This window comes from Oncorhynchus masou, chromosome 6 (genome assembly GCF_036934945.1).
Source record: "Oncorhynchus masou masou isolate Uvic2021 chromosome 6, UVic_Omas_1.1, whole genome shotgun sequence".
Classification (NCBI taxonomy): domain Eukaryota; kingdom Metazoa; phylum Chordata; class Actinopteri; order Salmoniformes; family Salmonidae; genus Oncorhynchus; species Oncorhynchus masou.
In genome coordinates, this window is record NC_088217.1 from 49,665,516 (window position 1) to 49,689,981 (window position 24,466).

Genomic DNA, 24,466 nt, shown 5'->3' on the forward strand with positions numbered 1-24,466 from the left:
GAGGGGGAGAGAGAGGGCGCTAGAGAAGGTAGCACATCCGGTGAACCGGTCAGGGTTCCATAACCGCAGGCAGAACAGCAGCACACAGGACACCAGATAAGACAGGAGAATTTCACCAGATAGGACAGACTGACCCTAGCCCCCCAGAACAGACTATTGCAGCATAGAGACTGGGTTGGGGACCCTGTGGCCCTGTCCGACAGGGCAAACCAGACAGGGTATAACCCCATCCCCAAAGCGCAGCCCTCACACCACTGGAGGGATATCAACATACCACCCTGAGATAAGGCTGAGTATAGTCCACGAAGATATCCATCGCGCGAGCAACACCGGACAGGAAGATCACGTCAGTGACTCAACCCACTCGAGTGAAGCACCCCTCCTAGGGACGCCACAGCACATTACGGCATGGAAGAGCACTAGGACCTACTGAAGAGATGAGTCTTCAGTAAAGAGTTAAAGGTCGAGACCGAGTCTGTGTCTCTCACATGGATTGACAGACCATTCCATAAAAATGTTGCTCAATAGGAGACAAACCTGCCTCCTGCTGTTTGCTTATAAATTCTAGGGACAATAAGGAGGCCTGCGTCTTGTGACCGTAGAGTATGTGTAGGTATGTAACGCAGGACCAAATCAGAGAGATGGGTAGGAACAAATCCATGCAATGGTTTGTAGGTTGGTGGTAAAACCTTGAAATCAGCCCTAGCCTTAACAAGAAGCCAGTGTAGAGAGGCTAGCACTGGAGTAATATGATCAACTTTTTTGTTGTTCTAATCAAGATTCTAGCAGCCGTGTTTAGCACTGACTGAAGTTGTGCTTTATCCGGGTAGCCGGAGAGTAGATCATTGCAGTAGTTTAATCTAGAAGTGACAAAAGCATGGATTATCTTTTCTGCATCATTTTTGGACAAACGGTTATATATTTTTGTAATGTTACGAGGGGGGGCTGCCCTTCAAATATTCTTGATATGTAAGTCAAAAGAGAGATCAGGGTCCAGAGTAGCGCCACGGTCCTTCAGTTTTGAGATGACTGTACAACCATGAAGATTAATTTTTATTTTACCTTTATTTAACTAGGCATGCCAGTTAAGAACAAATTCTTATTTTCTGTGGAACAGTGGGCTAACTGCCTTATTCAGGGGCAGAATTACCAATTCTTTACCTTGTCAGCTCGGGGATTCAATCTTGCAACCTTTCGGTTACTAGTCCAACACTCTAACCCCTAGGCTACCTGCCATACCAGATCAGACAGCAAATATCTTTGTTTCTTGGGACCTATAACAAGCATCTCTGTTTTGTCCGAGTTTAGAAGTGAAATTTTGCCACCATCCACTTCCTTATATCTGAAACACAGGCTTCCAATAGAATATAGTGATTGATGGTGTCGAAGGCGGCACTTAGGTCTAGGAGCACAAGGACAGCTGCAGATCCTTGGTCTGACGTCATTAAAAGGTAATTTACCACCTTCACAAGTGCAGTCTCAGTACTATGATGGGGTCTAAAACCAGACTGGAGCGTTTCGGATACATCATTTGTCTTCAAGAAGGCAGTGAGTAGCTGCGCAACAGCTTTTTCAAACATTTTTGAGAGGAATGGGAGATTTGATATATATATATATATATATATATTTTTTTTTTTTCAGGAGAGACCTTATTACTGCCACTTTCAGTGAGTTTGGTACACATCCTGCGGATAGGGAGCTGTTTATTTTGTTCAACATAGGAGGGCTAAGCACAGGAAGTAGCTCTTTCAGTAGATTAGTTGGAATAGGGTCCAGTAGGCAACTGGAAGGGTTTGAGGCCATGACTATTTTCATGAATGTTTGGAGATATACAGGATTAAAAAACTCCAGTGTCTCCATTGATCTTATGGCCTGGCAGTCCAGGGGAGACGCAGGACCACTGAGTTTTTGAGCAATAAACATATTCAAAGAGGAGTCATTTTCTTTCTAATGATCATGATCTTTTCGTCGAACAATTCATGAGTTCATCACTGCTCAAGTGAAAGCCCTCCTCTCTTGGGGAATGCTGCTTTTCAGTTAGATTTGCGGCAGTATCAAATATACATTTTTTTATTTGTTTTTATTCTCCTCAATCAGGTTGGAAAATTAGGCTGATCGAGCAGCAGTGAGGGCTGTTCGATATTGCACGGAACTATCTTTTCCAAGCTAGTCGGAAGACTTTCTGTTTGGTGGTGCTCCATTTCCGTTCCAATTTTCTGGACGCTTGCTTCAGGGCTCTGGTATTTTCTGAATACCAGGGAGCTCATTTCTTGTGACAAATGTTTTTGTTTTAGATGTATAACTGCATCTAGGGTATTACGCAAGATTCCATTTAAATCCTCGGTTAGGTGGTTAATGGATTTTTGTACTCCGACGTCCTTGGGTAGGTGGAGGAAGACTGGAAGGTCATCTAGGAATCTTTGGGTTGTCCGATTTATAGCGCTGCTTTTGACAATCCTTGGTTGGGGTTTGAGGAGATTATTTGTTGCGATTGCAAATGTAATAAAATGGTGGTCCGATAGTCCAGGATTATGAGGAAGAGCATTTAGATCCACAATATTTATTTCACGGGTCAGAACGAGATCCAGGTTATGACTGTGGCAATGTGTACATCCGGATACATGTTGGACAAAACTCACTGAATAGATAATTGCTCCGAAAGCCTTTTGGAGTGGGTCTGTGGACTTCTCCGTGTGAATATTGAAGTCACCAAAAATGTTGAATATTATGTGCCATGACTACAAGGTCTGATAGGATTTCAAGGATATAGCAGTGCTTGGGTAGGTTGTTTAGATTTAATGACTTGAAGCTAATAAAATGAAAAGCAGTTTATTTTATTTATTTTTCAATAGAAATTTGCTGTAAAAAATGTAAGCAACACCTTTGCAGGATGTGTGGGAGATACTAGTGTAACCTGGAAGAGAGGCCTCATTTAATTCATTATATTCATCAGGCTTAAGCCATGTTTCAGTCAGGCCAATCACATCAAGGTTATGATCAGTGATTAGTTAATTGACCGAGTGCCTTGGATATGAGGGATCTAACATTAAGTAGTCCTATTTTGTAAGGTATAATCAGTCTCTTTTTTTATATATTTGTTCAATTTTTTAAATGACCGGGATGGAGGTCTTTATTCCAGTGAGATTGCTAAAGTGAACACCGCCATGTTTAGATTTTCCTGACCTAGATTGAGGCACAGACACTGTCTCAATGGGGAAAACTAAGCTGACTATACTGATTGTGCTAGCGGCAGACTCCACTAAGCTGGCAAGCTGGCTAACAGCCTGCTGCCTGGCCTGCAACCCATCTCATTGTGGAGCTAGAGGAGTTCGAGCCCTGTCTATGTTGATAGATAAGATGAGAGCACCCCTCCAGCTAGGACTGAGAGGGGGGCTAGAGACATTTACTCGATACCGACACGTCTTACTAGCTAATTTACACGCTGAAGTTATGTTGCGCTTGGTGACCTCTGACTGTTTCACCCTAACATAGTTGATGCCGACGTAGATAACAATATCCCTATACTCTCTACACACCAATTTTAGCCTCATCCAGCACCATCTTAAGATTAGCAGTTACGTCAGTAGCCCTGCCCCTTGGTAAACAGTGCATGATTGCTGGATGATTCATTAAGTCTAATTTTGCGGGTAATGGAGTCGCCAATGACTAGGGTTTTCAATTTGTCATAGCTAATGGTGGGTGGCTTCTGCGGCTCACACCCCGTAACGGGTGGAGGAGAGACCTGAGAAGGCTCGGCCTCTGACTCCGACTCGTTGCTTAATGGGGAGAACCGGTTGAAAGTTTGTCGGCTGAATGAAGCCTTGAGAAAAGTGTCCGGCTGCGAGGACTTTGTGGGCTGATTTATACTACTATCTGTACTTACTGGTGACAGACGCTGTTTCATCTTTCCTACACTTAAATCGCCCTTTCCTAACGATTGCGTCTGAAGCTGGGCTTGCAACTCTGCTATCCTCACCATGAGGTGATAGTTGTTGTGCATATTGTGAGTACAGTGACTGCAATTAGATGGCATAGAGTTAATGTTGCTACTTAGCTTTTTCGGCTGGTGGAGGTCCTGCAGAAGCATGTCCAGATAAAGCGTCCGGGGTAAAAAAGTTGAACGAAAAAAACTAAGACGTTGGTAAATTTGGTTAAATGCAGAGTTTAAATGGTTATTAATAGTAAATAATGAAAAGTTTGGCAAGTAGCCAATTAGCAACAAACAGCACAGCAGCCTAGGACTGGGACAGGAGAGTTTGAGGTTAGAGAGAGAGCCTCTGCCTGCTTTCCAGTGGCCCCAGGACATGGACCTCTTTCTGCTCCACTTGTCATTAGACAGACAGCGGTGATAAGAAACCCCGACTAGAGGAAAAGTGTTCTGTAGCCCCTGGTTACTTATGCATACAGGGACGTGTTTGGAGACTAACTGAGCTCCAGAGACGTTATTTTTAGGAATGCGCAGGAGGCTGTGGGAGAGGGTACAGCACATCTATTTGCTTTAGCAAAGTCTCCAATGGCTCCGTGGTTTTCTATCCTGGGAGTGTCTGTTGGTGTACCATAGAGCTCAACCTCCAGCAAGATCTGTCAGTTAAAGGGAACTCCTGTATTCCACTCTCCGTTAGACCTGCCATATCCACAGTTATCATTTCATCCTTATCTGGTCCAGAACACGGAGGTTAAGCATGACAATGCGTTACCATTTTTCCTCTTATCTGCTCCACTGTGTGGTGTTTGAAGCAGTGGAACAAGAGGAGCATGTGGGCCTTTGAAGTGTCCCTCCAGGGGTTAACCAGGGCTCTCTCTGTCCCTCTCACTCTGTCGGCTCTCTCTGTCTCTCTCACTCTGTCGGCTCTCTCTGTCTCTCTCACTCTGTCGGCTCTCTCACTCTGTCGGCTCTCTCACTCTGTCGGCTCTCTCACTCTGTCGGCTCTCTCACTCTGTCGGCTCTCTCACTCTGTCGGCTCTCTCACTCTGTCTGCTCTCTCACTCTGTCGGCTCTCTCACTCTGTCGGCTCTCTCACTCTGTCGGCTCTCTCACTCTGTCGGCTCTCTCACTCTGTCGGCTCTCTCACTCTGTCGGCTCTCTCACTCTGTCGGCTCTCTCACTCTGTCGGCTCTCTCACTCTGTCGGCTCTCTCTGTCTCTCTCACTCTGTCGGCTCTCTCTGAGCTCCCTTTCCACACACAGTCCCATTGCTGCAGTAATGAGTCAGGCAATTTCAAGGGCACCTATGGCTACCAATTCTCCTGTGTCCTGCCCCAGTCCGCTCCAGCACTCTCTCTCTCGCTCTCATTTACTTTCTCGCTCCCTTTAAATCCCGTCCTTATTTTTCCTCCTAATTCCCGCCATATGCTCTTTATTACATAGCTCATTTTATATCATTCTTCTGAGAAAGGTGGTTCCCAGAGCCAGACAGGTTTTTCTTCTTCTAGCTCACTAGCAAATGAGTTTGAGTGAATTGGCAGTCAGTCAGGGTGGCATCGCAGAGAGGGAGCGCGGTTGCGTTCATGTGGAAACGGGGCCATGCGAAAGGCAGACCGGTCATATCCTATTAGACCCAAATGAGAAATTCTGTGTTTTCCTAGGACCCAAGCTCATGAAAACATGCAACTATATGTAAATATGGGTACATTTCATTGCCCCTTCTGCCTAAAACAAATATAATATAGACAAAAACAAATAACAATGAAATGAAATACCCATATAAATAGATTAATGTTTTATTGTTCCCCATTAAAAACACTCTTACATATCTGTCTTGGTTGGAACTGTTGCTGTTAAATACAATGCGTTTTAATTCTAAACGGGAATAAACTGATTGATCACACCGATGTCTAACAGGAAACAAACACACAGGCCTAGTTTTATATAGTGCAACCCTAAGTAACAATACAGATGAAAATGATCAGGCCTACTGTACATCTTGCTGTAGAAATGATTGTTGAAAAAAATTCTAGGTTGGAACTGTTGCTGTTAAAATACAACACATCATTTTTCATTATGAACTTCAATAATCTGATCACATCACACAGATGTGGATCAGAAAAGACATGAGGTGAGAGGTGTGTGGCTGGTTGAAGTTTTCAACAAGCAGATATATTCTGGACTTTGTTACCTTATATGGTCATGCTCAGCATTGAGTTTGTTTCTGTACTTTTTATTTTTTTCCTACCCACTTTTTGTGATTTATAATCTTGTCTTATCGCTGCAACTCCCCAACAGGTTCGGGAGAGTTGAAAGTCATTCGTCCTCCGAAATATGACCCGCCAAACCATGCTTGTTAACACCCGCTCACTTAATCTGTACTGTTACTTAGGGTTGCACTCCGTAGCTAGCTTGCTTGCTTTGGTGAACGTTAACGTTAGCTGTTGTACAAGGGGATTGTTTTAACGGGGGAACACAAATCAACTATGATGAGAGCGAGTACTCCCTTACTTCTGCTTACAATATCATCATCATCATCATCATCACCTGTTCTAAAATGATGACCATGCCTTGCTAGCTGACTTACTCTTCCATTGTTGAAGTTTCCTGTTTCCTGAAGCATTCTGCCCTGTTCTGGAAGAACTACCCGGGTTTACCGTCATGCTGGGGATGTTTGGTCAGCACGTGTTGTTTTAATTTGTTCGTTTTGAGAAACTCATTACTAAGCGCTTCCCCGCACAAAACACATTGCCGGCGCTCCTCGTTATTTCTCCAAGTGTGTATGAAACCAATAGCGAGAAACTCGCCGCTTTATTTGCATTTCATGACGATTGAGCTCACTCAGAACTTGTGGCTAGCTTGAGTCAATTCGATGACAGCGGTGAGTAATGCCGAGTGGGGTGGGAATGACAAGTCAGTGGCTGAGAGCGGATCATCTGCTGCTGAACGACAGCGCTGCAGCGTGTGGGTTGCGGAGCGATCTTCCGGAAAACTGCTGAAAAAAAGATCTGGTAAACCACGAGGCACACGCACATCTCCCTCCCACTCGTGCAGATGCCAAACAGAACAGAGGCACTGCTGCTAAGAAGAGAGCGCACTGAACAGAGAGTGCAGTTGCACTTGGCCAAATCAATTTGAGTAATTAATTAAATAATGATACATTTCCCCTTGACACGTCGCAGCCCACCATTAACAGTTGAGCATTTTTAAGAGAGGATGCATACAAACCTAACCTCCTCATCCAGGGATAGATGTATTAGCTTCTAGCCTATTTCCCTTGTTACTGCTGCTACCACTGAAGCTGCTTGCTTAGTGAAGCTCTGCTGAGGGCTCCCAAAGTGAGATGGGGAGTTTCTACAAGAGGTTTGTGTAAACCCACCTAGAAAGTACAGGTGTTATTAACCTTTTGCTATGTCAGATGACCATGCCAGCAGACTAATCATACAACAAGTCATTTAACTTTGGGATAGGGGGCAGCATTTTCACTTTTGGTTGAAAAGTGTGCCCAGAGCAAACTGCCTCATACTCAGTCCCAGATGCTAATATATGCATATTATTATTGTTGTTATTAGTATTGGATAGAAAACACTCTGAATTTTCTAAAACTGTTTGAATGATGTATGTGAGTATAACAGAACTCATATGGCAGGCAAAAACCTGAGAAAAAATCCAAACAGGAAGTGGGAAATCTGAGGTTTGTAGTTTTTGAACTCAGCCGCTATCGAATTCACAGAGGGTTATTTTGCACTTCCTAAGGCTTCCACTAGATGTCAACCATCTTTAGGCTTCTACTGTGAAGGGGGGCTGAATGAGAGGGGAATGAGTCAGCGGTCTGGCAGCAGCCTCGATGTCAGTCACGCGCATTCATATGAGAGGTAACTCTCGTTCCATTGCTTTACTACAGACAATGGAATTCTCCGGTTGGAACATTATTGAACATTTATGATAAAAACATCCTAAAGATTGATTCTATACATAGTTTCTATGACCAGTAATATAACCTTTTGGAATTTTCATCCGACCTTTCCGATGGAAGTTGCACGCGCTTTTCGATTTGTTTACCAAACGCCCTAACAAAAGGAGGTGTATGGACATAAATTATGAACTTTATCAAACAAATCAAACATTTATTGTGGAACTGGGATTCCTGGGAGTGCATTCTGATGAAGATCATCAAAGGTAAGTGAATATTTATAATGCTATTTCTGACTAATGTTTAACTGCCCAACATGGCGGATATTTCTTTTGGCTGGTTTTGGCTTTGAGCGCCGTACTCAGATTATGCTTTTTCTGTATTTTTTTTTTTACAAATCTGACACAACGGTTGCATTAAGGAGAAGTGTATCTAAAGTTCCATGCATAACACTTGCATTTTCATCAACATTTATAATGAGTATTTCTGTGAATTGATGTGGCTCTCTGCAAAATCACTGCATGTTTTGGAACTACTGAACATAACACGCCAATGTAAAATGAGATTTTGGGATATAAATATGCACTTTATTGAACAAAACATACATGTATTGTGTGTAACATGAAGTCCTATGAGTGTCATCTGATGAAGATCTTCAAAGGTTAGTGATTTAATTTTATCTCTATTTGTGCTTTTTGTGACTCCTCTCTTTGGCTGGAAAAATGGCAGGGTTTTTCTGTGAGTTGGTGGTGACCTAACATAATCGTTTGGAGCTTTCGCTGTAAATCATTTTTGAAATCAGACACTGTGGCTGGATTAATAAGAATTTTATCTTTAAAATGGTGCATAATACTTGTATGTTTGAGAAATTAGATTTCTGAGATTTCTGTTGGTTTGTATTTGGCGCAATATCATTGGCTTTCAATTCATTCCACTAGCGGAACCCCAGTGGACGAGTTGGATGTTGCTTCATCTGTTGTGCATTAAACTAGACTTCCCGCATCCGACTATGACTAGCTCATCCACCTCCTCCCACTCTTCATGTCACTGCACATTTGTCTTTTTATAACACAGTGGTACTGAATTGAGGTGTTGAGATTATACGTTGACTGTTGCAGTAGATTTTTGGGGTTTTGCATTTACTGTAGGGATGCACCGATATGACATTTTTGGCCGATACCTATATCCGATATTTTCCTTCCCAAAAACTGATATCAATAACAGATATTTTTAATTTTAGATGTTTTTTTAAAGCTTTCTAGTACAGTTAAATGGACACACACAACTGACCAAAAAAGGTATTTTCTTGACATTTACGTTCTGCAAGTCCCCATTACCAGTTAAACATAATCAAAACCTTTTTCTTTCACTTACTTACTGTGCTGTTTCATTGTTAATTTGTTCAGTCGTTTCATTCTCAACCAGGATTTCATCATACATGTCGATCAGTGACGTTTCAGCTCTGTCTGTCAGTGACCTCTCTTCCTCGGTGGGCACTGTGTCTGTTTCCATCTTGTCCTGCTGTGTCTCTAACAACATTTCACGTAAACCCTGTTTCTTGTCTGCATCAAAGTAGCGGTCCTTGTACCTAGCATTGCGCATGGTGGCGACACATTAGAGGCTCAGAGAGAATGCCACCGAATAGCATGTTCACAGTCTCTAGTAAAGTACTTTTGCCAGTTTTAACCCCACAGTCTGTTTTGGAAGTTTTGTTGAGCAGGCATTTCACTGTCATGACAGAGGGTGTCACGTCTGCTTCAGACGCAGTTGATGAGCTTATTTCTCCAGTCAGTTGTTCGAATGGAGCTCGGAGTGTGTTCATGTTTCAAACGTCTCAAATGCCATTGAAATGGCAGCAGCGGAATGGAAACCAGCACATTCTTGAGCATGCAATAAATCTTTCCTCAGTTCGAAATCCTCGTCGACCCACCGTGCTGTCAGACTCCGCATGCCCATGGGGCTGACGTCGCTGGTCCAAATGTCAGTCGTGAAGCTAATAGCTAGCTGTGACACCCATAACGGGTAGCTCATGGATGTGCGTTTCATCAATACTGTGTAACTCCGGTAGGGCAACATCTGAAAAATAGCGCCTACTTGGTAATGTGTACCGGGGCTCGAGGGGCTCGACCAGTCGGCGAAAGCCAACATCATCCACAACAGAGAACGATTGCTTGTCAAGGGCAATAAATTCCATTATCTGGAATTCATTCATGGATTTGGCCTTTGAGTTGTCTCGCTGAAATGTTCTTACTCTTTCAAATGACTGCTCGACTTGAACTCGTTTAGTTGTTGGCAGTGTTAGTTTTTTTCCTGCTTTTGTTCTAAGTAGTTGCTGAACATCTGGGGGTGATGCACCTTCAAATGAGTAATTAGGTTTGTTGTTTTGAAAGATTTCACTTTCTCCCCTCAGGAAATAATAGCAGCACAAACGTTGCATATGGCCTTTCTGTTATCTTCCTTTGAAATGTCAAAATAGATCCACACAGCAGACATTGTGAGCCAGGTTAGGAATGCTGTGTTGCACGTGTAGCGCTGTATTCTTCGTGGCGTCATTATGTCATAAAGCTACGTTATGTAGGTATGCACGTCAACTTTGACATCGGTTTTGCACATCGGCGTTAAACTAGACATCGAGCCAATGCTGATATTGCCATTTTTAGCTTATATCGGCCAATTCCGCTGTGCTTTTGTTGTTGTTGCTGATATCGTGCATCCCTAATTTACTTAGTTGGAGATTTGCATTGGGTCACTCCAGTGTTCCCGATTTGGAGTCTTGTGCCCTCACCAGTGTTGGCTGTTTGTTTCTTCTTCTCTCGTGTGCTTTCTTAGGTCCCTGCATCTGTTTTTATTACAGCCCAACTCACTCCCTCTTTTACAATAAGCTGTAAAATGTCTAAGAACGCAGGAAGAAATAGGCCAATGAAATTAGGGTCATATAAGCTAATTTCTGCCAATTAACCTAGTTGATGCAGTGGAATACCTTAGTTTCAGTTTTGTGTAATGATGTTGATATAGCCTTGAAGTCAGACCATGCTGCTCCCACCCTGTCCCCGTAGGCCCTTGTTTTTATTTTATTTTTACATTTAACCTTTTATTTAGCTAGCTGCCAGACTGCCTGGGGAGTGGTATATGTGCAGGAGGAGGATTTGCAGGTCATGTCTGCCTCGCTATGAAAGGGGAAGTGCTGTCTCCTGACTTTGACAGCTTAGGGGTCTTATCCTCAATCCCTGCATGTACACCAGTCGGTGTAATTCTGCAGGGAAATCAGCTCTTCCTAACACAATGTTGCTGTCCACATCCGCAAGGAAATCTGTTTTACATGGTGATTATTTGATAATTTGCGACAACCCCATAATCTTGAGTACAGAGTTGATATTAAATACTAGTCTAGTGGGCTACTAGGAAGGCCGTGGTTGCCTATACATACCCCTCCTTTAGTTCTCTTTAGTGCAGCCTGAGTAGTAAGCATTTCCACAATGTAATTAGTATTGAGCTGCATTGTGTGTGTGTGTGTGTGTGGTCAGACAGCCGCAGAACCCCTGCCCAGCCCTGAGGCTCTGAGCTGTGCGTTCCTGATTAGTCTGGGATTTAGCAGCCCAGATTACAGGCCATTGTTCAGAGCTAGTCTGGGCCATTATCTCCTGTAATTCCCTGTGTCCGTGATTAGCTCCAGATGATTTAATTAGACGTGCTCTTGATAGGAGTCCTCGTTACTGCTCTACAGCCTCACACCCCAACCCCTCCACTCTATTGGTGCTCCAGGAGTGTGGGGTGAGGAGGAGCTTGCATGGTGACGTTAGTATTGTGCTGTTGCCTGCCGTGGAGTAGCCTAGCTGTTTACATGGTCTATTATGGAACACTACCGCTGTGTACTCAGTGACTCTGGTGTCTTTTACCCCTCAGTCCAGATGCAGTGGAATGAGCGAGGGATCGGCAGGCTTGCAGGTGCACCAGGGAAATCCTCCGTATCCTCTTATCTCTGCCTATTACTAACCCTGGACTTGTAATGAGAATATGGTGTCTGGTGAACACACAGGGAGCCCTACAGTTCCTTCAATACCTTGCTGGATTATTAACAAGGTGTGAGGCCAAGATGAATATTAAAGCAGCTCTGGAAGGAGAGGCGATGGAGGAAGCGGAGTGTGTATGCTAGACTGGTTGTTCTTAAACTAGACCCAAGTTTCTCCCATAGAAGACAGCTTGTTATTGGTTCTGGTTTGGTCTGGGCACTGTATGGGACTTATCACTGCAGTGACACTGTTCTCTCTCATCTCTCCCCATTGTCTTCATTGCGTTCAACTCCACTCTGCACCCCCAGGCCAGATTGCTCTCAGATGGTGTGGTCCCTGTCCATGCAGCAGAGGGGCCACTACACTACTGCAGAGTCTCTGCCCAGCCAGTGGCGACTTTAACCTGTTTTTCTATCAGTGTACATTTCAAGCTAAAGTCAGGGCTTCCCTTCGGCCAAACATTCAGCATTGTGGTTTGGCCTGTTTTACCCCTGTATTTATTGACTAGATGGAAAGTGAATCGATGGACTGGGAGCTACAGAGTAAATCTGGACTGGCCTGGATACTCTGAGACTGTGTGAGGACAAATTTAATGTTTGTTTGTTTTGTGTGTGTGTGCACAAGTCCACACACACACACTTTTTTTAATGGGTTTACATGAAGTAGAAACGCTGGCAAGCAGTAAAATAGTAAAGCCAGCCAGCTACAGAGAGACGACGGTACGCAGCTGCATCCAGGGCCAAGATTTTCGAAGCTAAACCAGTGTTTGTGAACTCTGTAGTCTGTCTGCATTTAGCGTGTGATGACAGGATGTTCTCCGTGGAGATTTGTGGCTCTTACACATAATGGATACTTGGTTTTAAATGAACAACATGCTGACTATCAAAGTGTTTGCCTAATCCTAAGAAGTCTTCATAAAAACAAAAAAGAAGCGTGGTTATCTTTGGTTTTGGTCATAACCCCCCCCCCCCGGTCAAGGAGCTCTGAGGCTCAGGATGCTATATTCCTTACAACATCCCATCTGAAATAGCAGTGGCGCTTTCTTGAAAACCTAAGCTTGTCCTCTTCATCCATGCGTTTTGTTTGGTAAAATTGTTTTTGTGTGGGTGGGTGGAACACAACACAAATATAGAGCGGAGTCGCTACTACTAATGAACCTGTCTCTGGAAATAATTGGAACGCTGATTTATGAGCGCCACTAATGCATTTCAGTTATTATGTAATGTACAAAATACAAAGCAATTTTTTTAATTTAACCTTTATTTATTCAGGAAAAGCCCATTGAGAGACAGAGTATTTTTCAAGGGAGACCTGGCCAAGATTCAGCAACAATCAATACATTACAGAATTAGGACTTTTTGTCTAGGACAAAAAGGCTTCTCAACAGTTTTTACCCCAAAGCCACGGCTCCTGAAAAGGTTATCAAATGGCTACCCAAACTATTTGCGTTGTGTGCCTCCCCCTCCCATCCCCTCTTTTTACGCTGCTGCTACTCTCTGTTTATCATATATGCATAGTCACTTTAGCTATACATTCATGTACATACTACCTCAATTGGGCCAACCAACCAGTGTTCCCGCACATTGGCTAACCGGGCTATCTGCATTGTGTCCCACTTGCCACTCGCCACCCGCCAACCCCTCTTTTACGCTACTGCTACTCTCTGTTCATCATATTTGCATAGTCACTTTAACCATATCTACAGTTGTGACCAAAAGTTTTGAATGAAACAAATATTAATTTTCACAAAGTTTGCTGCTTCAGTGTCTTTAGACTATGGAATACTGAAGCATAATTACAAGCATTTCATAAGTGTCAGGCTTTTATTGACAATTACATGAAGTTGATGCAAAGAGTCTATTTGCAGTGTTGACCCTTCTTTTTCAAGACCTCTGCAATCTGCCCTGGCATGCTGTCAATTAACTTCTGGGCCACATCCTGACTGTTGATCCATTCTTGCATAATCAATGCTCGGAGTTTGTCAGAATTTGTGGGGTTTTGTTTGTCCATCCGTCTCTTGAGGATTGACCACAAATTCTCAATGGGATTAAGGTCTGGGGAGTTTCCTGGCCATGGACCCAAAATATCAATGTTTTGTTCCCCGAGCCACTTAGTTATCACTTTTGCCTTATGACAAGGTGCTCCATCATGCTGGAAAATGCATTGTTCGTCACCAAACTGTTCCTGGATGGTTGGGAGAAGTTACTCTCGGGGGATGTGTTGGTACCATTCTTTATAGAGGTCGGCCGATTAATGAGGGCAGATTTCAAGTTTTCATAACAATCGGAAATCGGTATTTTTGGGCGCCGATTTCCGATTATTTATTTTATTTATTTATTTATTTATATATATATATATATACCTTTTATTTAACTAGGCAAGTCAGATAAGAACACATTCTTATTTTCAATGACTGCCTAGGAACTGTGGGTTAACTGCCTTGTTCAGGGTTAGAACGACAGATTTTCACCTTGTCAGCACAGGGGTTTCAATCTTGCAACCGCACAGTTAACTAGTCCAACGCTCTAACCATTGCACTCCACGAGTAGCCTGCCTGTTACGCGAATGCATTAGAAGCCAAGGTAAATTGCTAGCTAGCATTAAACTTATCTTATAAAAAACAATCAATCATAATCACTAGTTATAACTACTAATCCAGCCTAATGGCTGGTGTAACCGATGTGAAATGGCTAGCTAGTTAGCTGGGTGTGCGCAATATTAACCAGGTGAAATTGTGTCATTTCTCTTGCGTTCATTGCACGCAGAGTCAGGGTATATGCAACAGTTTGGTCTGCCTGGCTCATTGCGAACTAATTTGCCAGAATTTTACGTAATCATGACATACATTAAAGGTTGTGCAATGTAACAAGAATATTTAGACATAGGGATGCCACCCGTTCCGGTTCCGTATTTCACTGAAATAATAAACGTTTTGTTTTCTAAATGATAGTTTCCGGATCATATTAATGACCAAAGGCTCGTATTTCTGTGTGTTATTATGTTATAATTAAGTCTGATTTGATAGAGCAGTCTGACTGAGCAGCAGCAGGCCCGTAATCATTCATTCAAACAGCACTTTTGTGCGTTTTGCCAACAGCTCTTCGCAAGCACAGCGCTGTTTATGACTTCAAGCCTATCAGCCTAATGGTTGGTGTAACCAATGTGAAATGGCAAGCTAGTTAGCTGGGTGTGCGCTAATAATGTTTCAAACGTCACTCGCTTTTAGATTTGGAGTAGTAGTTCCCCTTGCGCAGCAAGGGCCGCGGCTTTTGTGGAGCGATGGGTAACGATGCTTCGAGTGTGGCTGTTGTCAATGTGTTCCTGGTTCGAGCCCAGGTAGGGGCGAGGAGGGGGACGGAAGCTATACTGTTACACTGGCAATACTATAGTGCCTATAAGAACATCCAATAGTCAAAGGTATATGAAATACAAATGGTATAGAGAGAGAGTCCTATAAATGCTATATTAACTACAACCTAAAACCTCTTACCTTGGAATATTGAAGTCTCATGTTAAAAGGAACCACCAACTTTCATATGTTCTCATTTTCTGAGCAAGGAACTTAGCTTTTTTTACATGGCACATATTACTTCTCCAACACTTGTTTTTGCATTATTTAAACCAAATTGAACATGTTTAATTATTTATTTGAGGCTAAATTGATTTATTGATGTTTTATATTAAGTTAAAATAAGTGTTAATTCAGTATTGTTGTAATTGTCATAATTACAACTAAAAACAAATGGCCGATTTTAATCGATATCAGCTTTTCTGGTCCTCCAATAATCGGTATCGGCGTTGAAAAATCGTAATCGGTCGACCACTAATTCTTTATTCATGGCTGTGTTCTGAGGAAAAATTGTGAGTGAGCCCACTCCCTTGGCTGAGAAGCAACCCCACACATGAATGGTCTCAGGATGCTTTACTGTTGGCATGACACAGGACTGATGGTAGCGCTCACCTTGTCTTCTCAGGACAATCTTTTTACCGGATGCCCCCAACCAATCAGAAAGGGGATTCATCAGAGAAAATGACTTCACCCCAGTCCTCAGCAGTCCGATCCCTGTACCTTTTGCAGAATATCAGTCTGTCCCTGATGTTTTTTCCTGGAGAGAAGTGGCTTTTTTGCTGCCCTTCTTGATACCAGGCCATCCTCCAAAAGTCATCGCCTCACTGTGCGTGCAGATGCACTCACACCTGCCTGCCGACATTTCTGAGCTTTTTACTGATGGTTACCCGATCCCGCAGCTGAATCAACTTTAGGAGACGGTCCTGGAGCTTGCTGGACTTTCGTGGAAGCAATGAAGCCTACTTCACCACAATTGAACCGCTCTCCTTGATGATCTGATAAATGGTTGATTTAGGTGCAATCTTACTGGCAGCAATATCCTTGCCTGTGAAGCCCTCTTTGTGCAAAGCAATGATGGCATGTCTCCTTGCAGGTACCCATGGTTAACAAAGGAAGAACAATGATTCCAAGCACCACCCTCCTTTTTGAAGCTTTCAGTCTGTTGTTTGAACTCAATCAGCATGAGTGTGATCTTCAGCCTTGTCCTCGTCAACACTCACACCTGTGTTAACGAGAGAATCACTGAAATGATGTGTGCTGGTCCTTTTGTGGCAGGGCTGAGATGCAGTGGAAATGTTTTTGGGGATTCAGTTCATTTGCATGACAGAGGGACTGTGCAATTAATTGCAATTCATCACACAATCACCATCACCATCAATCACCATCACACAAACTGAGGCAGCAGACTTTGTGAAAATTAATATTTGTGTCCTCCTCGACGCTTTTGGCCATGACTGTACATGTACATATACTACCTCATTCAGCCTGACTAACCGGTGTCTGTATGTAGCCTCGCTACTCTATATAGCCTGTCTTTTTACTGTTGTTTTATTTCTTTACCTACCTATTGTTCACCTAAAACCTTTTTTGCACTATTGGTTAGCGCCTATAAGTAAGCATTACACCTGTTGTATTTGGCGCACGTGACAAACTTTGATTTGATTTAAAACACACTACAATACAACAATATGATCCAGTCCAAAAAATAGCATTTACACTCCTCTGTAACAGTCTCCCAACAAAATGTTCAATTCATTTAGTGGCAGTCACATATCTTGATGAAGCATGGATTGATAAAGATTTTTTTTTTAAATGTATAAAAAAATGTGGATATGGGTAAAGGGGGTGGTCACGGAATTACACAGCAGTGGTCAGTTGTAAATAGTCGGTGGCGTCTTGTCTGCTGCTGTACAGAACATTCGTTCCCAGACACGGTATGTAGTAGTGTTGTCAACATACCATTTTGACCTCGATACTGATAACAGGTTTAGTATCACGATACTCCACACCATCACGATACCGGGGGGCGGCGTCAGAATGCTGCTTGATCCGGACAGATATATTTTGAGTTCAACAGCATCACATTTGGAATTGTAGATTTTTTTTTTCATGTATGCGTTATTGAAACAATTATACACTCGCCTGGACTTTGGTAAAAAACAACATATTTAAAAATTTATTTTTTACCCCTTTTTCTTCCCCAATTTCGTGGTGTCCAATTGGTAGTTAGTCTTGTCTCATCGCTGCAACTGCCATACGGACTCGTGAGAGGCGAAGGTCGAGAACCGTGCTTCCTCGGAAACGCAACCCAACCAAGCCGCACTGCTTCACGACACAATGCCCACTTAACCCGGAAGCCAGCCGGACCAATTTGCCAGAGGAAACACCGCACACCTGGCGACTGCGTCAGCGTGCACTGCGCCCGGCCCGCCACGAGTCGCTAGTGCGTGGAGGGTCAAGGACATCCCTGCCGGCCAAACCCTCCCCTAACCCAGACAACGCTGGGCCAATTGTGCGCCGCCCCATGGGACTCCTGGACGCAGCCGGCTGCGACAGACCCTGGACTCAAACCCAGAATCTCTCGTGGCGCTAGTGGTGTGCAGTGGGACAGGCTAGAACTAGCACTGAGGAAGTGGAGCAGGCATGGTACTCTCGCGCTGTAAGGGTACATCGGCTGCGCAGATAGATGGACTTGAGCCTTTCAATTAGTAGACGACGTGAGACACATTTTACATAAGTACCGAAAGTAACACACATTCTACTACTGAACCGGTTATCAGGTCCTAGTATCGAAAAAGTTCCTAAAGTTTTGGAATACCGTGCTTCCAGGTAAGTGAAGACTCTACACAACAGGCCCATTCTAGTCAGCTGATTTGGCCGAGACAACATGGGACCAGTGACGCAAGAGCCACCCGACAAGCTAGCTAGCAGGCTGGGGTTGCCATGCCTTCACAGAGCATGACCTTTCCTCTGCTCCCAATAGAATGATAGAGAAAAGACGCACCCTCAAGTCCCTGACAGAGTAGCTGACTGAAGATGTGAGGAGGAGACCATTACAGACTATCAGTTTCACAATCAGTCAAATATATGAATATGTTCTGGCAGAGAGCTATTTCCATGACGTATAAGGGAGGGAAATACTTTCTGGATTTCTTCATTCCTAACTCATTATTCTTAGAAATGATTAAGGCGGGCTAGCTACAGTGCAAGAGAATGGGCCAAATCATAAAAATATATGAAGTGTTTTTATTCATGATGTGTATTAGCTATTAAAAATGGTAAATCTGAGGTCAGTCAACAGTTGTGCCTCCATAAGAGTATGGAACTGCCTGTCCCCACGCCAAACATTGCCAACAGTCTGGTTGCCAATTGTCTGGTTGCTGCCAATACACTCACTCTGCCGCTGGGGTAAGCAGTCAGTCAAAATCTAATCAAAAACACTCACCAACATACTGTGTCAGGTCAGTGTTTTTTGGGAACATCCAAATGTGCTCAAGCTGCGCCTAAAATCCCAGCCCCTCATTTTCCACTCACAGCCTCTCCAGGCAAGTCCCTGCAGTCTAAACAGCACAGCAGCAGCATCCAGACTACAGCAGCCAGCTGACTGGGCAAACTGGGGCTGCAGGCAACATCCACCCCATGTAACCTACTGGCTTTGATAGACAGACAGCCCTGTCTGTCATTGTGTATGACTGTGACTAGGCCAGGCTGAGATGCACAGACAGCGATGGCGACAGTATCACACACAGACAGACATGGCCCTTCCTCCTCCTCCGTATCTGACTCTCCCCACAGAGGAGATGGAGAACCCAGTGGTCTGATCATTTCTAGCAGTCAGATGGGAGATTGGCGAGAGAACCGGTCTGGCTGACCTGTCTGAGTTGTCATTTAGTGGCTGCTGTGACCGGCTCACTGCCCAGCTCTCGCTACAGAATGATATGCCCACTTACGGCAATGGAGCCCAACACAATTTAACTTGTTGAACAACATTGCGCGCGTACACACACCTTGTCCAATTAGACCAAAGTGGGTCTAGCTCCTTGAAAATTGTGTGGCCACGTAGAGTTCAAAGGAAAAGAGAGAAGGTGGCGATGCTGGCATTCTCCAGTGGTTAGAATGTAGGGCAAGTCATGTAAATGATGAATGCTCCCAGCCTGCTCCACATCTAGCTCATCTCCAACTACAAGAAACACTACCAAGAGGTCCCTCCCTCAGAAACGGACTCCTGTTAATGAAGGGACACACAACGTTATGGGAACATAACATGGTGGCAGGGCTGCAGTTCTCTCTCTCCTTCCCAGAAGATCTGCACTGATGGCCCATGACTCATAGTTTCTCCTCGCCCCTGTGACTCACCTATTCTAGGGCTGTAAATATAGGTGTGTGTCTGTGAGCAGAGATGGCAGGTTTGTGTTCCTGTTCACACTGATTTACACAACCGGGCCCTTCAAGTAGATGCCTGTACTGGTCGCAGTGTGCATTCTGCTCAGCTCAGAGCAGTGTGTTGCCACGTCTGCTGCCTGAAAGAGCTGGGTTGTGGATATGTAACGATTAGCAGGTCAAAGAGACGTGGATATGATTCTGTACAGAACAACCTGTTGCAGTTAAATCTATACATGTCTTAATTTAAGCTCACTAGACCTAAATATCAATGCTGTTTACCTCTGTGTGGGCTTCCACAACTTTAGTGGTTAGAATGTAGGGCAAGTCATGTAAATGATGAATGCTCCCAGCCTGCTCCACATCTAGCTCATCTCCAACTACAAGAAACACTACCAAGAGGTCCCTCCCTCAGAAACGGACTCCCGTTAATGAAGGGACACACAACGTTATGGGAACATAACATGGTGGCAGGGCTGCAGTGTTAAGGGCAGCAGAGTTTTATAGATATTAGTGAGTGAGGCTTCCAGGAATGGTGCTACGGGGTTCCATTGACGAGAATTAAAGTCGCCTTTGTCCTAGAGCGATTTACACGGTTATCAGAACGTCACATCCCAGGGTAAGCCTACACGAAACGCAGCCCATATTTTTAGTATTTCTAAAAATCTCTTATGGTGGGAAAAACGATTGGAACCATTAACCTGTTTTGACCGCTAGGTTTTATTGGCATCATGACGCCTACTGTAGTACTCTATAGCTTACTGGCTAGTTAGTGGCAATTGAAAAGTTACTGTACAGTACATATTATAAATTGAAATCTCATGGCGCTGCCTCTCCTTAATTCATGCAAATAGCCTTGTAGAGCTGTATGTTAATGATCACAGAGCGGGACCCTGGCAGGAATATGGAAGGGCAAGGCGGGGGGGACCTGTCTTGTTGGCAGAGGGCTGAAGAATAGATCTGGGTGGTAGAACAGGATGACATGTTGTTTCAGCAGAGAGTTGCCAGACGGTGCAGTCAGCCGTGTCAATGATAAACAGCCTCTTTTCCCAACAACTGACTCAAACTACCTGCGTCTTACGACCTAAACTGATCAAAACGACAGTTGAAACAATCAATCTTGAGCCTCTGCACATGGCGTCAAGTCAGGGTTCTTATCCTAAAACCAGTGTACAAAAATGTACATGGCTATGTCAATTGGATTGTGGCAACATGTCCAAAGGTGTGTGAGACACCAGATTCACTCTGTTCCATTTTCTATATAGGTTATTGATTCCTTAATCCCCTCCCTGGGTGTAGAAATCAATACTTTTCAGTCTGACACACTTGCTGTTGGGGCTGGGAATTGCCAGGGACCTCAACGATACGATATTATCACGATACTCAGGTGCCCGATACTATATGTATTGTGATTTCTATATATTGCCATTCAGTCTTCCACACATATTGCTCACCATGTATGCTGCAGAGGGACAAGAGCCATGAGAAAACAAGATTTGAAAAGTGCTTGGAAAAAATGGTCTCAACATAATAAGAAGATGGAGAACAAAGCTATAAAGGAAAAATACTATAGTTTTGGTGCAGGGACAAGGACTAGTGCAAAAAATATTGCGCTATATCGTCAACAATAATATCCTGATACACTACATGACCAAATGTACGTGGACACCTCATCCCAAAATCATGAGCATTAATATGGAGTTGGTCACCCCCTTTGCTGCAATAACAGCCTCCACTCTTCTGGGAAGGCTTTCCACTAGACCTTGGATTATTGCTGCAGGGACTTGCTTCCATTCAGCCATGAGCATTAGTGAGGTCGGGCACTGATGTTGGGATATTAGGCCTGGCTCGCAGTCAGCGTTCCAATTCATCCCAAAGGTGTTCAATGGGGTTGAGGTCAGGACTCTGTGCAGGCCAGTCAAGTTCTGACACACCGATCTCGACAAACCATTTCTGTATGGACCTCGCTTTGTGCACAGGGACATTGTCATGCTGAAACAGGAAAGGGTCTTTCCCAAACTGATGTCACAAAGTTGGAAGCACAGAATCATCTAGAATGTCATTGTATGCTATAGCATTAAGATTTCCCTTCACTAGAACCAAGGGGCCTAGCCCGAACTATGAAAAACAGCCCCAGACCATTATTCCTCCTCCACCAAACATTACAGTTGGCACTATGCATTGGGGCAGGTAGCATTCTCCTGGCATCCGCCAAACCCAGATTTGACCGTCAGATGGTGAAGTGTGATTCATCACTCCAGAGTTCAATGGTGGTGAGCTTTACACCACTCCAGCCGACACTTGGCTTTGCGCATGGTGATCTTAGGCTTGTGTGCGGCTGCTTGGTCATGGAAACCCATTTCATGAAGCTGAAGTTGCTTCCAGAGGCAGTTTGGAACTCGGTAGTGAGTGTTGCAACCACGGACAGATGATTTTTACACGCTTCAGCACTTGGTGGACCCATTCTGTGAGCTTGTGAGGCCTAGCACTTCGCGGCTGAGCCACTGTTGCGCCTAAACATTTCTACATCACATTAACAGCACTTACAGTTGACCGGAGCAGCACTAGCAGGGCAGACATTTGACAAACTGACTTAATTTGGAAAGGTGCCATCCTATGACGGTGCCACGTTGAATGTCATTGAGCTCTTCAGTAAGGCCATTCTACTTCCAGTGTTTGTCTATGGAGATCGCATGGCTGTGTGCTTGATTTTATACACTTGTCAGCAACGGGTGTGGCTGAACTAGCTGAATCCACTAATTTGAACGGGTGTCCATATACTTTTGTGTATATATAGAGTATCAGTTGAGTTCCCCAATACTTCTTGCTCTCCTCCTGTGTGTAAACCCTCCATCACGGTGAAAGCAGCCAAGAAGTTCTCTCTCTCCTTCCCAGAAGATCTGCACTGATGGCCCATGACTCATAGTTTCTCCTCGCCCCTGTGACTCACCTATTCTAGGGCTGTAAATATAGGTGTGTGTCTGTGAGCAGAGATGGCAGGTTTGTGTTCCTGTTCACACTGATTTACACAACCGGGCCCTTCAAGTAGATGCCTGTACTGGTCGCAGTGTGCATTCTGCTCAGCTCAGAGCAGTGTGTTGCCACGTCTGCTGCCTGAAAGAGCTGGGTTGTGGATATGTAACGATTAGCAGGTCAAAGAGACGTGGATATGATTCTGTACAGAACAACCTGTTGCAGTTAAATCTATACATGTCTTAATTTAAGCTCACTAGACCTAAATATCAATGCTGTTTACCTCTGTGTGGGCTTCCACAACTTTAGTGGAAGTTTCTTGGCTTTGCTTTCGTGAATCCAATGAAATCCCAAGTAAGGTGTGTGTGTGTGTGTGTGTCCAGAGGACATTGTGAGCAGCTCATTATTCATGCTAGGACTGGGGCAGTTTTTTTCCTGGCCTTCGTCAGTACAGGGAGCCTGTTGGAAGCCAATAATCCTATTTAGCTCCTGAGCAAAGCTCTGCTGTATTTAATAAGGCCTGCAGTTAGGAATGTTTGGGAAAATGTATATAGCCCCAGAGTGTGTTTAGGAAATGTGTTTTAATAATTGGCCTGCCAGCCAGCCGCGACCCTGTTCCCTGCCCTGGAAATGTCACGTTTGGTCCTCCTGCTGAGATGGGGGGGGAATCTAGGGTTATTGCCATAGAGGAGACCGACAGACTGAATTACAAACGACATCAGACAGTGTTGCCTCTCTCTCTGTTAGAATCATCTTGATCCAAGATACTGAGTTTTTCAATGCTATAGGCCTATACACTGATCGGCTTACAACCTCACAGAACAAGTTCAATGCCAATTGCACTGGATTAAAGCCAACTTGTCAGACAACAGAACGAGGGCCCTGGAAGTGGAGAGGCCTGTATAAACGGCACTCCTTCTCTCTCAGGATTGGTCCTCAGCCTGGGAGAGGAGTGTGCCCTCTGACCTGCTGGAGCTAGCCCTGAGAGAAATGGAACCTGCTGAACCTACTGCAGGCTGGAGCTGGCCCTGAGAGAAATGGAACCTGCTGGAGCTGGCCCTGTGAGAAATGGAACTTGCTGATCCTACTGCAGGCTGGAGCTGGCGCTGAGAGAAATGGAATCTTCTGATCCTACTGCAGTCTGGAGTTGGCCCTGAGAGGAATGGAACCTGTTGGAGCTGGCCCTGAGAGAAATGGTACCTGCTGGAGCTTGCCCTGAGAGAAATGGAACCTGCTGATCCTGCTGGAGCTGGCCCTGAGAGAAATGGAACCTGCTGGAGCTGGCCCTGAGAGAAATGGAACCTGCTGCTCCTGCTGCAGTTCTCTTAACATTAAAATGTAAAGCCACATCCTGTCTGAGGCTCTGTTCACAGCACTGGGAGATCGTGTTCCTTAGTTCAGGTCCTTGATTAGGCTCTGTTCAAAACTGTATAGAAACTACACTGTTTTCACATTTATTTTGTAGCTTATTAAGGACATGGGCTTGTTATGTCAACACATCGTAAACCAAATTACATGCAGCGGCTGCCTGGCCTGTTTCTGTGCCAAAGAGCAGAGAACTGAATTTGAAGAGTGTTATTGGCTTGGCTATTTGACTCGATATAGTCAACAGGAAGCAATTTTCCAGCACTGCATTGATATTCCTCAGAGTATTTTCCGCAGAAGCAAATAAATAACAGCTGTTGTAATGAACCAGTCTGTCCTTTTACTGTCAATCCCGTTTTAGACTTCTGTTATCCCTCTGGACTATTGGCACTGCAGGAGAGATTAACTATGACCTTCACAGGCAGCATGACATTGAACACATTCTCAAGCCCTGCACCTGAAGTCCTGCTCCTCTCCTGGCCCTAAGCATCATCAGTCCGATGAGGATCTGCTTCTGTCTGATAAATGGACTCTGTTCACTGTGTGTCTGTG

The 24,466-nt window shown here is 44.2% G+C and overlaps 1 protein-coding gene across 2 annotated transcripts in view; it reads left to right on the forward strand.

Moving 5' to 3' along the window:
• The window catches only part of LOC135542196 (E3 ubiquitin-protein ligase TRIM62-like), a 46,725-nt gene that overhangs the window by 7,434 nt on the left and 14,825 nt on the right, over positions 1–24,466 (forward strand). The gene's annotated exons all lie outside the window — the stretch shown is intronic.